Here is a 16,521-nt window from a genome sequence, read left to right on the forward strand (position 1 = left end):
CATTTTAAAGAGCAGGGTTTCCCCTTTCAAACGACCTATAGAAAGTTATAAAAATCTCTCGATTTCTTGAAGATACAGCCATTCAAATTTCCTCCAATTTCTAATTTCGAAAATGAGAAATTCCCTTATTCTTTGGAAGGCGATAACTTTTGAACCTGAAGTACCGATTTTAAATTGGGTAGCAGCATTTTAAAGAGCAGGGTTTCCCCTTTCAAACGACCTATAGAAAGTTATAAAAATCTCTCGATTTCTTGAAGATACAGCCATTCAAAGTTCCTCCAATTTCTAATTTCGAAAATGAGAAATTCCCTTATTCTTTGGAAGGCGATAACTTTTGAACCTGAAGTACCGATTTTAAATTGGGTTGCAGCATTTTAAAGAGCAGGGTTTCCCCTTTCAAACGACCTATAGAAAGTTATAAAAATCTCTCGATTTCTTGAAGATACAGCCATTCAAAGTTCCTCCAATTTCTAATTTCGAAAATGAGAAATTCCCTTATTCTTTGGAAGGCGATAACTTTTGAACCTGAAGTACCGATTTTAAATTGGGTAGCAGCATTTTAAAGAGCAGGGTTTCCCCTTTCAAACGACCTATAGAAAGTTATAAAAATCTCTCGATTTCTTGAAGATACAGCCATTCAAAGTTCCTCCAATTTCTAATTTCGAAAATGAGAAATTCCCTTATTCTTTGGAAGGCGATAACTTTTGAACCTGAAGTACCGATTTTAAATTGGGTAGCAGCATTTTAAAGAGCAGGGTTTCCCCTTTCAAACGACCTATAGAAAGTTATAAAAATCTCTCGATTTCTTGAAGATACAGCCATTCAAAGTTCCTCCAATTTCTAATTTCGAAAATGAGAAATTCCCTTATTCTTTGGAAGGCGATAACTTTTGAACCTGAGTACCGATTTTAAATTGGGTAGCAGCATTTTAAAGAGCAGGGTTTCCCCTTTCAAACGACCTATAGAAAGTTATAAAAATCTCTCGATTTCTTGAAGATACAGCCATTCAAATTTCCTCCAATTTCTAATTTCGAAAATGAGAAATTCCCTTATTCTTTGGAAGGCGATAACTTTTGAACCTGAATACCGATTTTAAATTGGGTGGCAGCATTTTAAAGAGCAGGGTTTCCCCTTTCAAACGACCTATAGAAAGTTATAAAAATCTCTCGATTTCTTGAAGATACAGCCATTCAAAGTTCCTCCAATTTCTAATTTCGAAAATGAGAAATTCCCTTATTCTTTGGAAGGCGATAACTTTTGAACCTGAGTACCGATTTTAAATTGGGTAGCAGCATTTTAAAGAGCAGGGTTTCCCCTTTCAAACGACCTATAGAAAGTTATAAAAATCTCTCGATTTCTTGAAGATACAGCCATTCAAAGTTCCTCCAATTTCTAATTTCGAAAATGAGAAATTCCCTTATTCTTTGGAAGGCGATAACTTTTGAACCTGAGGACCGATTTTAAATTGGGTTGCAGCATTTTAAAGAGCAGGGTTTCCTCTTTCAAGCGACCTATAGAATGTTATAAATATCACTAGTTTCCTTGAAGGTACAGCCATTCAAATTTCCACGAATTTCTAATTTCAAAAATAAGAAATTCCTTTTTTCTTCGTAAGAGGCTAAATCGAATAATAAATTATCTTTGTCGGGAAATTATATTTTTCTAGAATATCTTTTCTTGTACAATAGATATTTCAGGCGTTATTTCTTTTATTCTTTTTAAGTTTTTATCCGTTTCGATTAAATTAAATCCACATCACTATATATCCTTTCGCGATGCAGTTAGCTATTATATTTTTGTTTATACTTTAATTTATAGTAAATTTTTCTAAATATATATTTTGATTCTTATTGATTTTTTTTCTATTTTTTATCTCAGTGATGAATATCTGTAAATCTTCACACATTTTCTTTACACGTATGCGATAGTTTATATAAATAATGTAACTTGTTTTAACAGAATAATTTTTTTTTTTTTTTCGCTACTGTTCCCGTTAAAAGATCCGGTAATGTCCTTTTAAAACGTCTGGAAAGGTTCTATAATACTTATCAATGTCTCTATTCCATCGCATCACTGCTCATTAAGTCGAATGCTTGAAACTTCTTCAATAAAAATGGAAATTGAAAGAAAGAAATTCAACGATGAAATTTCGTTCGAGTCGTGAATGACCCAGTTTTCCTACGGAAGGGTTAACATTCCGAGGAAGAGGGATCTGTAGAATCATTTTGCAAAGCATTTTTACATCGTTATATATCTCTGCGTATATATCTTTTTTTCAGAGACGAAATACAATATAATTACTCGCTAAAACGTATTTCTAAGAAATACGTTTAACGATCGATTAACGACATTTAATTTGATAATACGTACACTTTCAAGATCCGTAATATATATAGAGGGAAAATGATGGATCGCGTTTACTTTTCTATGGGAAAAAAGTTATTCGAATATTCCAAAGAAGTGTTAGAAACTTGTAATGAATATATCAACGTTCCTTTAAGGTTCGTACCGTACTTTAAACATTCGAAAGGTTCCACGAATACAAGCTTAAACGACCATGGTGTGAAAACCATTGAAAGAAGGTAGAGTCTTTTTCTCCCGTTACTTTGGAAGTCACGTTGCTGCCGTTACCATCGTCAACGAGATCCGGCCGATGTCGTCGCGTCTCGTCGAATGTGAAAAGACGAAGGGTTGGGATAGTGAATAGTTACGCCATGTGCCGCATCGAAAGCCCCGTAGGTCCTCCTAATGCTCCATCCATTGCCTTCCATAATAGCACCCTGAGGAATTAGCGATAACTACGATCACGTGTCGCTAAACTCCTTGACTACGTGTTGGATGACTTCGTCGACTTGAAAAGTTTCCTCGTGTATTTTCTTTTATCTTTCCGCTTATCTGAAGATCGATGCTGATCCGACTTTCGATCGATCTATATTGCGCAGGGATGGAAGTTTTGTCGATACGACGAAGTATTTTTTTTTTTTTTTTTATTTATTTCGAATTGAAATAAAGAAATATTCAAAAAATTTGAAAATAATCTCGATACACGTATGTTTAAAAGACATATTTTTAAACACATTTCTCTCGTGTTTCGTACAATTGTTGATAAAACGATTAAAAAGTAAAAAAATAAATAAACGTTAAATGTTTAAAACATTTTAGAAAGAAAGTTATATTTTTTTTAAATGTACGTATTTCACGAAGAATGGATTTGTAGCGAAGTATTTTAAAAAGTTTCGTTCTGCAAAGTTTTCCCGAAGAAGTTGCCCCCTTAACTAAAAGTTACTTTAAGGGATATTTGCACCTGTTTTCATTTATCCTCTGAATATTACACCAGTTTTAAGTATAACAGTTTTTTGTTTCCACTCTGTATATTTTCGCAATACGCAATATTTATTTCAGATTATTGCACTTGCAGCTAAATTTAAATAATAATTAGGCCAAGATTTAAAAATTTCAAAGTTATACATACTCGGTGTTTACATATCACCAATTAAAAACTGTTCTCACTTGATTAAAGGATTTTCGGTAAAGTTTGTACTTCTCTTCACGTAACGAATGCAGCCGTGCAAAGTGATCGATATCGTATACGTATACGCAATTGTACAAATAAGAGACGACTCCAATATGTTTACTTTCAGCCAAAACATAATTAGCTTGGACCCTCATCGCGGTATTGGTTCAATACAACAAACACGATAAATTAGCTTTAATCGTTGACAAACTATACGAATATAATTAAAAGAAAATAAGCAAATCGATTGTGCCAATTATAATTGTACTGTCCTATCATTCCTAGATATAAAAGAAAAAAAAAAAAAAAAGAAAGGATCGTTCACTTCTGTATAAATTTCGTTCACTTCCCTCGATCAAACACGAACAAATACAAAAGTTTAAACGAGCGATTCGACGAAGCAACGGAACAAACGCGAAAGAGACGCGAAATTTTCGGCAAAAAGGAAAAAAAGGGGATATCTGTAAAGTAAGAAATTCCCTTCAACGAGAAAACTCTCTGATACGCATTTCCTTCACGTTTTTTCCGGGAGTAACAATAAATCTAGCGCCACGTATTCAAACGTGCCGGCCCTTTCTCTCTTTGCGAGGTAATGGCCTCCTCGAGCACGCGTGTACCTGCTACTGTTTTCAGTTTTGCGGAAAAAGCCGCAACCGCCTGACAGCAAACCTCGTGCCACTTTGTCGCTTCGCCATTCTCGCGAATCAGCGCGAGAATCTCCTCGCGGAAGGCTAATCCCTTTTCTTCTTCCTTGGTGGATAAAAGAGAGAAGAGGGAGGGAGAAAAAGCGGTGGTGAGTTATTCATAAGTGTGTGTGTGCCACGTGTTCGCGAGACGAGGCAACAACGGGGTTAGGGCTAGGAAGCATCCTTGCGACGACGACGACGACGACGTACTTGTAGCTGTACACCGTGCGGCGAAGCAAGATGACACGTAACGATGACTAATGACCGCTTCCCTCCATCACGTGAAGGCTCATCAACCGTGACTGGTGCCAAGTACCAACCGTATAAATGGATGTGCACACGGTGTAGTACCCATCGTCCAGGATACAAACGAGATCGCATCGGTCAACTAATGACGGGCAAATGACTTATGATGACAAGTTGCGAACGGGAAGATGTTTTAACCGAATTGCAGAAGGACAGTTATGGATCGAATATATATATATATATATATATACCTACATTCTTTCGTTATTTCGTAATCGTCGTCGAAATTAATCGCGCGAAACGGAACGGAAAAATTACTCGTTCACCGGTGGTGATACTGGTGGAGAGAAAAATAAGCGAATAAACGCGACGGGGAGTGGATTTAAATAAAAGTTCAATATAAGATTCGATAAGAGCGCAGGAAGCCAGCACGGGTTGGGAGGGGATTGGTCGAATTATCACAATTACAACGGACGAAGAGATATATAAAATCCAAAAGGGGCAGGAAAATCCAAGGGATTAAGTGTATCTATATCCGAAGAAATGCTCCAAGTTAAACGAATTCAACCGGCGATCGGCTTTAATGAAAAATGTCCGTGAGCGCGCTCGTGAACGCTCCTCATCCTCCCTCATCCCCCGTTGGATATTAATCGCGAGACGGTGGTTCAATTATACTTCCAATCGTCCCTTTTCCCCCGCGAACTACGATTCTGCGACGATCAGCTCGTGAAATTATTGCGTCTCCCCTTCCCCGCGTTATATATAGTTATATATAGGGGGAGGGATGGGGCAGGCGGATTCTCTTTCGGTCGGTCCTCTTTCCTTTTTCCCCTCCTGGTATTTTCCAGAACGGTCACGAGGCGCGCGTCGGAGGAAAAGGCAGAAGGCCGAGGGAAAGGAAAAAGAGAGACGAAAGAGAGAAAGAGAGAGAGAGAGAGAGAGAGAGAAAACTGGCGGAGCACCGGATGGAATATCGTCACTCGTTAAATTACTTTCTCGTTGTGTGCCGGCATGATGAAAATTAACCCGGATTCCCGGTGAGCCGTGGTCCGACTTTATTACGCGCAGATACGCGCAATGATATCGCATTTATTATACTACACCCTAGCTATTCGGCCGATATATCCTCGCCGCTCGACGTTTCGTTTCGAAAGGAAAAAAGAAGGAAAAAAAAAAAGGAAGGGAAGGAGAGAGGGAGAGGGAGAGAGAGAGAGAGAGAGAGAGAGAGAGAGAGAGAGAGAGAGAGAGAGAGAGAGAAATTACGAGCACGTGTTTTATTCCCGTGTTCTCTCCCGTGCGGTCCCGCGTCTATTTTTCCACGCTTTATTCCCCGGTTTTAACGGATGAACCATAAAGCAATTTGAGATACACCGCATGGCGCACTTAACGCACCGTGAACTGCATAATAGAATCCGCGCATGAAAAAAGCGCTCTTCTTTTTCGTTATACGATTTCCCTCCCCCTCCCCCGCGCGTTTACAAACTTTCCCCCTCCCCCCTCCTCCCCCCGATCCACCGACGAAACTCTTCTCAACCGGCAACAGAACCGGTGTAACGAAATAAAAACGGTTCGGTTCGAAAATATTTCCCCCTTTTTTTTTTCTTTCTTTCTCTCTTTTTTTAACGAAGAGACGAGCGATCGCGCGCATGCGCGGGATATCCGTCCGTCCATCCATCCATCCACTCCCCACCCTCCCCCTTTTCAAAGGAATTCACTCGAATTTATTTGCACTTTGAACGATTTCGCCTCGGGTCGAAGCGAGCAACGCGCGTACATACGCGCCGTTCAAGAGTAATTACATGCAAATTATATGAATAAATATCGAGAATTTTCAACGAATTTTCCCTAGCCTGAGGCGTCCGGTCCGCTGCAACCGCGTAGACGAACCGATTCGAGTAGGCATCGAGGAGGGAGGAACGAGAGCGCGCCGGTTGTCGACGGACAACGATCGGGCACAAAGTGAAAACCTGGATGGATACGCGCGTGTGTGCGTGCGTATCATCGCGCATGCATCGAGCATGCACCACCACCACCACCACCACCATCCTCTCCTCTCTCCATGCTTTTCGTATAATATCGCAAACTGGGTGCAACGTAAACAATTTATACTGGCCGAGCGTAGCCGAGCTGGCCCCCACCACCACAAACGTACCACCCGAAACCCGCGTACACGCGTATATATTTCAGTGTCATTTTAATTTGCGCACTCGGAATATTTTACCATCGCATTTGCATCCGCATTACACTCGCCGCGCAATGTAATCTCGTCGATATTTCGCGCTGCGTCGCGGAAACCAGCGCCGCTCAACCCCTACCCCTCCGTTTTAATTATTTTCGCCTCCCCACCCCGAAAGTAGTAGTAGTAGATACCCGGGGAGGGTGAAGGGGCGCGGAAAATACCGGAGCCCCGGTATGTCCTGAGGAGGGAGGGAGGGTAGAAGGCGGCGGAGATGCCGCCGGAAAGGGAAAGATGTGCATTTTCTACGAATATTTGTGCTCTTTATTCGTCCTCTCTCCCCTGCTCACCGGGGAAGCAGAAGACGACGCCGGTGCATAATGGGGAGGCGCCGCATACTCGGAAGGTACACGAAACGTCGAACAATAGGGGATAGGATGGAGCTATGCTGCGGACCACGCAACGGATATTTACGTGCTTTATATCAGTTTTGCAACCCGGGGAATCCAAGATAAATACCAGGTGTAGTATATATATATATATGTGTGTACAGACTGTTTGAGCAAGGCTCGTGGAAGGCCTGGATGCGTTCGTGTTTTCAGAAAAATACCGGAAATCGCTATGTTCTCGAACGAAATTTCCCTTCCTCGTGCACGAACGACGAACGCCGCCACGCTAGGACCTGCTCTTGAGAATTTTTTGCGTAATAATTAGCCGATCGTGTAACGAGAGTTTAATGGAACGTTTTAACCCGCTGGTGGAAATCGTGCAAGATAACGGCGGAGAAAAACGAAAGGCTCTCGAGAGATTCGTTTAACTGGAAGTTAACGAACAATTGGTAATTAACCGTGATTTGCGAGCGATATTTCATGCGGAATCGATCCCCGGAACGAACAAATTCTCCTTGTTGTTTTAATCGCTGTATCGAAAATATCGTTCGTATCGCCGAATGAAATTTTAATCGGAGGTATTTTCTTTCTTTTTTTTTGAACTAATTTGTTGTTGAAGAAAATCGAAAAAAAAAAAGGAATAAATTCAAATTCAGGAGAAGAAAAAACGCGCGATAAATTTTATGTCCACGCGATACGCGATTTAGAGTTAAATATAATAGGGATAATAGCCGCGCGAAGCCACAATCTAAACTTGCTCTCAGTTATAATCCCGCGTAAACACAGACTCGCTAAAACCTCAGTAACAAGTTTTAAATATTATGGAAGGGATTACGCGCAACGCGCCAACACTTTGATGGATACTCCTGCTCCAAATTCCATTCGTTCTCCCATGTGTTCGATACACCCGCGTAGGACAAACACTATCTTATCGAATTCGCTTCCTCTTGATGTTTACCGTGATAATTCAAAATTTGTTGATGGAGAGAGAGAGATAAATGTTTCCAAAATCGAACAACGCGATAATTGCACGGGAAAAATCGAAAGCGTTTCCTTTAAGCGAAACTTTAACACTCTTGATTTCAAGAAAAAAAAAAAAAAAAAAAAGAACCGAGAAATAAAAATTCATCCCGAAAGGAAAGAGCGCGTGCGGGCGCAGTTCTCGCGTCTATTTCGCGAGAAAGGGGAGTATTATACGTACTGGCGCGCTTCGTGTATATTAATTACATACACGAAGATCGGCGATAGCAAGGCGAATTAAGCTCGTCGAATAACAGAATTCGTTAATGCCTCTCGCGTGAGGAAGATCGATTGGATTTACCTTGGTGTACTAACGCTAACGCAATTCAGCCTGGCCCCTCCCCTGGCGGCATTTCGGCCCTGTATACCAGCTCGCCCTCGAAACTTCCTCGCACGAATTAACCCGCAGACCGTGTGCACGCGTGCAGCGAAAACCAGAAGCACATCTTGTCGTAACGAGACGGAGCGGTTAGGTATAATGCTTGTAACGAGGCTCGCACCCTCTGGCGTGTTTGTGGTGTAACGTCACAAAGTTACATTCTACATGAGCCCGAGCTTACCGCTGCGTGTGTGCACGGGGCGAGGGTTGCAACTGCCGACTCTCGCCAGGTGAGCGATATAATAAGTTCGTACGAGTTGCCCGCTAGGTCCGCACCTGTATCGCGCGACACGGCCCTCTCTACTTTTCCCTCGCGTCCCTCCTTCCCTCTATAGTCGCATTTTTCGCAATACTTTCGTTTTATATGATTAAAAAGGCACGACGAGTATTCACTTTCTCAATTATCACGTTACGATAAATTGGATATATCACGCATACAACTTTTTAATGATAATTAAAAAGGATGATAGGCGAGATTTCTTAGTACGTTTCTTTATTTTATCCCAATTTTTCAGATGACATTTGCTATGTATAATATAAATAATGCTAACGAGAAAACACGGAGCAGCGGCTCGAGGCGTAACTATAGTTTTCGAAAACGAATCATTTTCGCATAAAAACGTCGTAATACTTCAGAAGGCTCCCGGATGCGTGTAAAACATTGGTAGTCGTGAAACCTGGCTCGGAAAGTAGCTCCTTCCGTGTTATCGAACCGTATAACGCGCGATGTTCTTCGAGGTAATACGCCCCTCTATTTCTAGGCTGTATCATGGACGGTTTACTAGGTTCTCAGGAAAATTCGATATATCACACGTGCCGGGGACTATCTTCGACATAAATTCTGTCCGCGCACCTCTTCTGGCCGCGCCGCGCGATATTAAGAAAATCCAATTTCCTTGCCGTGGGATCGTCGCGTTGCAAAAGGTATATATATATATATATACGTATACATATACATATATATATATATATATATATATATATATACACTAGAAACGGTAGCCGGTTCGAGCGTTCGTAGATCGACGAGGCGAAATCTTACGAGAGAGTTAAGTTTATTCTCAGTTTACACGGGAGTCACGGGAGCGCAGGACAGCCACGGCGACTTCTGATTTGTCGCGCAAACATTTCGGTGCTCACCCTCGACGAAGCTATTCCTAACCTTACTAAGAAACTTCATAGAGGAAATTGCTGTGAACCGGATGCCGTGCCATGGGACAGGGGAGGGGCAAGACGTTTGTATACGCGCGAGTCTACGATGAGTACACGGTATGTCGGTGCTGTATGACGAGCTCATAGCAGGCAGCCTCTCAGCAGGGAGGGAGAAATGGGCGAAAGGAGGGGACGGTTTATTCGCCTCAAAGGGATTTTAACGTCTTTATATACGCGCGTCTATTAAGGATTGCGTGCATGCGCACATGTATGTATATGCGCGTGGAAAGAAATGGTATGGAATACCGTCTACTATTCAAATGTTTCCTTTTCGACGGTTGCTACATTTCGCTGAGTTGTCATTCTTTCGTAGTCGAAAAGGTTTTAACGAGCTCGAGGGTTCCGTCTACGTTGTACTACTCGTTGTCGTGCCGGTTCCACGTAAGAGTACGCGTCAAGTTAAATATATCGTTCGACTCGAGCTGACTCGAGCAAGTACGATAAGTGGATCGTTTGCATTTTATGAGAAATTTAAATATATCGCTTTTATAGTAAAAAAAAAAAAAAAAAATTTAATTTAATTTATCAATAATACGAGCAACGTTATTACCTTACCTTTGATTGAAAGAATTGGTCTCGAATGAGTTGCTTTATCACGATATACGAGAAGGAAACAGTTAGCCAATTTTTTTTTTTTTTTTTCAAATTTTCTCTTGGCACGAGATTAGATCTAAATCTTGGTCTTTCATGGAATCCATTTCGTAAATTTTCTCTCTCTCGTATGTACCTCGTTTGTACACGTTGAATGGATGCATAATGCGTGACGACAAAAACTAAATTAGATCCAGCGACTGTGCTCTTCTTTGGTGCTAAAGAAAACTGGAAACGTCTTAACTCTCGAGACGTATTTCGTGTAATTTCCTCTTTGCAGGAAACGTGGTAGTTGTTTCGGAACACAAGTACCGCGAACAATTTTTCATTAAATTGCTAATCCTCTCGAAATATAACCGACACAAATTATTTTAAATCGTTTTTGCGAGCATATTTTTGTTTTCCACCCCCCTTTCCAAGAGGTGGAACAAACAAGAATAATTATACAAAGAAGAGTACACGAGTATATCTCACCGAGTATATAATTTGAGTTAGATTCGAGTTAAGCTTCGGTTTGTTTACTTTGTATATCGTTGAAATGCAAATATTTTGTGTATAAAATCAGCTTAAGTAATGAGATGATAACAACGGTGATCGCATAATTATCATATATGCAAATTAAGTCTGTATGTAACTCGGTTAAGTTAATTTAAATGGCATTAAATTGGAAAGGAGAAACTCGAGGGAATAAAAAAGGAATGAAAAAAACTATTGGAAGAAACTTTAAAAATCGAGTAGAACTTTCATTTTATTTCATTTTCTTTTCTTTTCTTTTCTTTTCTTTTTTTTTTTTTTTTTCTAACTGGTTTGGACCGGTATTGGTCTTTATCCGGTTATCACTATTTTCGCCGGGATCTTTTCTCGATTTTTCACAAAGAAAGAGCTTAAAATACGCAAGTCTCAGTTCGTTTAACGACCGATAAAGGGATACTTATATCGGTGTCGAGTGCCAGCAAACTTTGCCAGAACGAGACATCTGCTTCTCGGCTGTAAACAAGCGTGAGCGTCTTGACAAGCGTAATGTGGCTTTAATCGCGATACAGAGCTGCGCAGACTTATTTATCGTTTTGTCGTTTGCCAACAGTTTCGCGCCTTTCCCCATAACAAATCTACAAGATTGTCACGTTTGTCAATTTTTTTTTTTTTTATCGAACAAGGTATAACACACTTACCCTTATTTAATTCGTTGGTGAACAGCGTTTGTGAACAATTTTCAAAAGCGCCCACACTATTTTTTGCCATCTATCATTTCAATACGTGTTCTTCGAGAATACATTTTCTCCGGTATCGGCAAATCGTTTTACGCGCGAATTTTTATAATCCAGTTTCGGAACAGTCCATCCTAATTGACCCAGGAATTCACGATTCCAGGGAAATGGGGCTTTAAACCCCCGATTATCGAGTTATCGATTATCCAGATCGCTCTCCTCTAAAATCGCAATTTTATTTCCCCGCTTTTCCCTCAAAAAGTGGAACGTTCGATCTCATAGATTTCGCGTCGGGAACTCGATCGGCCGGTTCACATCGAGGAAAATAGGAGAGAAGGAGAAGAAGAGGAGTTTGCGCGCGATCGTTGGAGCCGTTATAGTTCGGCAGGGTGGATGGCTCGGAGCCCATTGGCGAGAAGCGTGGCTATATATACACGTATATATAGCCGTGCGACGAGTCTGGTTCTGCCGTTTGTCATTACGGGTGGCCACATTTTATTTATAATAATTGGTTAGAAACAGTTACGTGGTTCTGGCTTAAGGTGGGGACCGTGTGGAATTTATGAAGTCGAGGGGATCCACGAGCGAGCCAGGAGATTCTGGGGGTGTCTTGGTCTCTTGGAGGCAGTCCAGATGCGGCTACGCTTCGGCCAACCCCCTCGCATAAGGGTTTGGCTATCTTACCACGAAGAGACAGATCGCGTTCCCTGCCACGGAGCATAGCCGGAATGATAAACGAGCGCGATGTTGCTGTATAATCATGGCTCTAAGACACCAATCGGGGACGTACGTTGTCCCTGTTCGACCTCTGATCGTCCGAGATTGCATCGCATCGTGTTTCGCACCTGTGCCCTGCGTGATCCGATCCCGTCGTGACGAGCTATTGAATACCCTTTAATCGATTGAAATTATTAATATTATTAACGGCTATTAATTCCAATAATTCCGAGAGAAGTATATTATAAAAGAAGGAGAATAATCGAGAAGGAGGCCTGTACGATGATGTCATCGATGTAAATCTTAGATCCTCGTCTTTTCGAATACGTGCAATGTGCGGAGGCCAGTCAAGTCTAGACACCTCGGGTATGCGCGGGGACAAGACCATCCCTCCTCCGTTCCCATCTTGGGTATAGGGAGAGAACATTCACATAATTTCTCGCGACTTGATGCCAGACCGTTCCTCACCGGACTCGGAGCCGACGAATTGTAGGCACCTCCATCGCTGCCACCACCACCACCACCACCACCACCACCACCACCACTACTATCACCATCGCCATCATCCGCGCCACCGACGGCAACGGCCAAGTCCTCCGACGTTATTGCTGATCCCGGAGATTTATGGCAGACCTCCTGCACACATGGCGCTTTAATTATGTGTGCTAGCCGAAATGAATTGGCGAATATTTTATACGACGTGGAACTAACCCCCTCCCTCCCTTTGATCTAGCGGCAGCCCCTTCGCTCCTGCCGATTTATTACATCACGGCTTATTTATCGGAGGCTTATCGTTGAGATGGGGAGAACTCGAGAGAAAAGAAATTGCTCGAATTTCTAGGTATTCTTGTAGAGAAAATGCGTGACGATCATGAGTCATATACGGAGACTCGTCCGTAATTCCAGCACGGATCCCGGATACGCGGCATCATTTCGTCTCACGACTTGCCCGTTTTCTCCCTAATCCCGGCGAGGGGATGATAGGATAACCCAGTTGCGCGTAAAAATTCAGATTCACGGGAATTAGAGAAAATTGGAGATTTATCTTACGATCTGGCCGAATCGAGCGTCGAAGCGAACGATGCGGTACGCGCTGATAACACCCGTGACTGGAGATGATATAATAGTTATCAGTCACCTGTGTCGGATACGCGGGAACGAACGAGCGTGATCGATTTATAAATAATTCCTTTTATTTTACGGGCAAAAGTAACTTGAAAAAGGGGAAAGTGAATTTTCATGCTTTCGTTTCTCTCGTAAAAAAAAAAAAAAAAAAAAAAAAGAAGAAGAAAGGAAGAAAGAAAGAAAGAAAATATCTATCGCCAGTTCCTCTATACACAGCGCATCTGACAGTGTACGCATGAAAATTTCTCGTCGTTGAAGACATATTGACAATCCCGTACTCACGTAGGGACCATCTGGTGTCATCCGTGTATTTCTCGCTCCCGCGACGACACTAATTGGATGATTCAATACCGCGGAAACGTGATCGGAAACGCGATCATACAGGCGCCACGATTCGTTACATGCAATTTTTCTACGTGGATACCCCTCGTCCCTCTACACCGACAGATAAAAGAGGAAAGAGATAGGAAGATCGATCGGACACGTGTGTGGTGGCGCGTAGCGTTCTGCTAATGACGACAAAGTGCGTTCAGGAATCATTCGATTTTCTTCTTCCTTTTTTTTTTTTTTTCTTTTTTTCTACACGTGGTTATTCTCATCTTCGTCCTTTGACGAATCTCGAAAAAGATCGTTCGTTCGTTTTCTAACGTTAATCTATTTTGTATGCTCGAAGCACGGTAATGTAAATTTTTTAATTTCGCATCGAACGATCGAATATTTACAATTAATCGTAAAAATTTGTTTATTTTTCAGGTAAGTGATGCGCACGTTTACACGGAAGTGGATAAAAACTGAAAGGTAGTTATTTTCAATATCGCTTAGCCGAAGAAAGGCAAAGAAGGAAGCAGATGTCGCGAGGTGGCTTCATGCCAATTTCGGGCGGTGCTCGCAATCAAATTACACGGAAACACTTTATCTTAATGACCACGTTCCTGCACTGCACGACTACACCTACTACATTTGTAGTAATTTTGCATCGGTGACGACGTGTTTACATTAACGATTACCTAATAACCACTTTGCCTTTAAACAACACACGTTGCCACCACATTCGTTTCGAAATCGGTCGAGAAGCGCGAAAATCATAGTAGTACGTGCCAGCCGTCGTTTTTTCACGCAATACATCTCGCAATTCTAAGAGAGAAGTGACGTTTATAAATATAAATCGTTCCGAAAGATCGATTATCAAAAATTTCTGAAGAAACGCGCGCGATACGTCCCCTTAGATCCATTTCCCTCTCGAATCGAAAGAAACAGAAGGGGGAAAGTTGTGTGGGAAATGGGAGGGGGGAGGGAGGAAGGAAAGAAAGAAGGGAGAGATACGTATTGCCCAGGCAAGTGTGTACATGCAAGCCATAAACCCGTTTGCTTTATCCGAGGTTGGGCGAAAGGTACACGGTGCTGTTCCGCGATCGTTAATTTCACTCGGGGAGAGAAATACCGAGGTCGTTTCTGCAAAAACCGTAGGCGATCCGGCTTCCAGCGAGCGTTTCCTCCAGCTTTCCGGCCAGGAGGAGGATCGTGCGAGGAGGGGCGAGGGAGAGAAGCCTACGTGCTGGCCGGGTAAAAGTAAGAGAAAGGGTAGGTGTGGGCGGGTTCGGGGTGGCGGACGGCTCTGCTAACTTATTTTACGCTGATCTCGCCTCTCCATTCGATTCGCCGGGTTACCATTGCCGCGGGAAAAGCTTTTTTTCTATCTCTCCGCCACAGACGACGACGAAACTTTCCGTGCGCGGACTTTGTTCCAGGGATTGGGAGGGGAGGGGGAGGGAAAATGTTACCTTGAAATCCTGGTGGTTCTGCATCATGCCGAATACGCAACCGGGACGACGTAGCAATTACACCGTGCCTCGTTCTTCTTTTTTTTCTTTTTCTTTTTTTTTAATTCCGAAACGGCGCCAAGTCGTTGCCGCCGAAACCGTAGAATCTCCATTGAAGAAGGAAAAAAAAAAAAAAAAAGAGTGGCGCGTGTAACGGCGATTTATAGCAATCCGACGACGAATTCGTTAAATTTCTCGTCCTCTCTGTTTTTTTTTTTTTTTTTTCTTTTTTTACGATTCGAATCGAATCCCCGGAAGAAAAGATTTCTCTCTTCTGTCTGTAACGTATTTAGAGAGTCTCGTTACGTACTCTCCCTCTCCTTTCCGCGAGTCGTTAAACTCGTTTTCCACCGTAACCGTTCTTTTCGCGGCGTTCCGCCACCCCGTTTGAATAACAACGCGTTCTCACCGGTGCTAACCTCGCTAATTGTACACGTAATTTTCTTGTTCCGCGAAACGGCACAATTACGACGATTAATTGTTTCAATGTTGTGCACACGGCCAGAATTCCGAATGCTCTTTTTTTTTTTTTTTTTTTCTCCCCTCCCCCAAAAGCACGGATACAGGTTGCACATGTTCGTAAGCGTTTCGAATACTTTGTATCTCGCCCCCTTGTACCCCACCCCCGGAAACGGCAGTGGGTATCGGAGAACGCGTTTCAACGATAAAATTCTCATAAAAATTCAATCAGCCGGAGGAAATTTCTTGCGTGCTTTTTGTGCTTAAAAAATTAAAATCTATTTCCTGGGCCGGCTTTTTGAGGAAGGGGGGTAATTTATTCCTTTCGCCACGGTTTCCGCCTAACTTTAAATACGTTAGCGGTTAAACGAGCGGAGCGTTAAAGGAGCCGCTCCTTTAGGACGATTACACGGGGAAAGAGGAGAGAAAGAGAGAAAGAGAGAGAGAGAGAGAGAGAGTCGTCTCCTTTTCCCAGGTAACCATGCCTGGGTGTCGGGTTGTTTCTCCCTCCCTCCCACCCCTTCCGTTTCAAATGGAGAAACAATTTTAATTTACCAACCTGTTCCGCACCGTCTCCCAGCCAAGGTCTCACCTTCTCGCTCCAACTTTTTCCCCGCCTCTCTGTTTTCCATTCACCGAACCGAGCCACCCTCCTCCCCCTCGTGCCGTCCAATCGTACCGTGGGTGAATACCCATTCGTTGTAACGGCTTTGTTTCATTTAACAGGCCGGCCGACGGGGGCCGAGTTCTCTCCCCTCAACTTCTCCCCGCCAGTTCGTTTAAAGCCAGGCTTTATTACTGATTACTGGAAAAATTGATGTCCACCCGCTAATGAACCCAATCTACTACTACGCCCTACGCCCTACCTACCTACCTACCTACCTACCTACCTATCTACCTCCCTTCGATATCGTTCCTATTCGAGTCGACGGAAAAGCGAACGATAACTCCGCCTGTCTGCGCGCAAATCGAATATGTC

At 42.6% G+C, this 16,521-nt stretch overlaps 1 long non-coding RNA gene across 1 annotated transcript; it reads right to left on the reverse strand.

Annotated features, from left to right (window-relative positions):
* Nucleotides 1-10,948: 10,948 nt before the first annotated feature.
* Nucleotides 10,949-12,622, reverse strand: LOC147658649 (uncharacterized). The gene is made up of 2 exons (XR_015293201.1): nt 11,386-12,622; nt 10,949-11,322 (listed from the first exon to the last, which is right to left on the reverse strand). It is a non-coding gene; the product is annotated as an uncharacterized LOC147658649 (long non-coding RNA).
* Nucleotides 12,623-16,521: the final 3,899 nt, after the last annotated feature.

This window comes from Apis florea, unplaced genomic scaffold (assembly GCF_048593485.1).
Source record: "Apis florea isolate Af1SG1 unplaced genomic scaffold, ASM4859348v1 contig_1789_pilon, whole genome shotgun sequence".
NCBI lineage: Eukaryota > Metazoa > Arthropoda > Insecta > Hymenoptera > Apidae > Apis > Apis florea.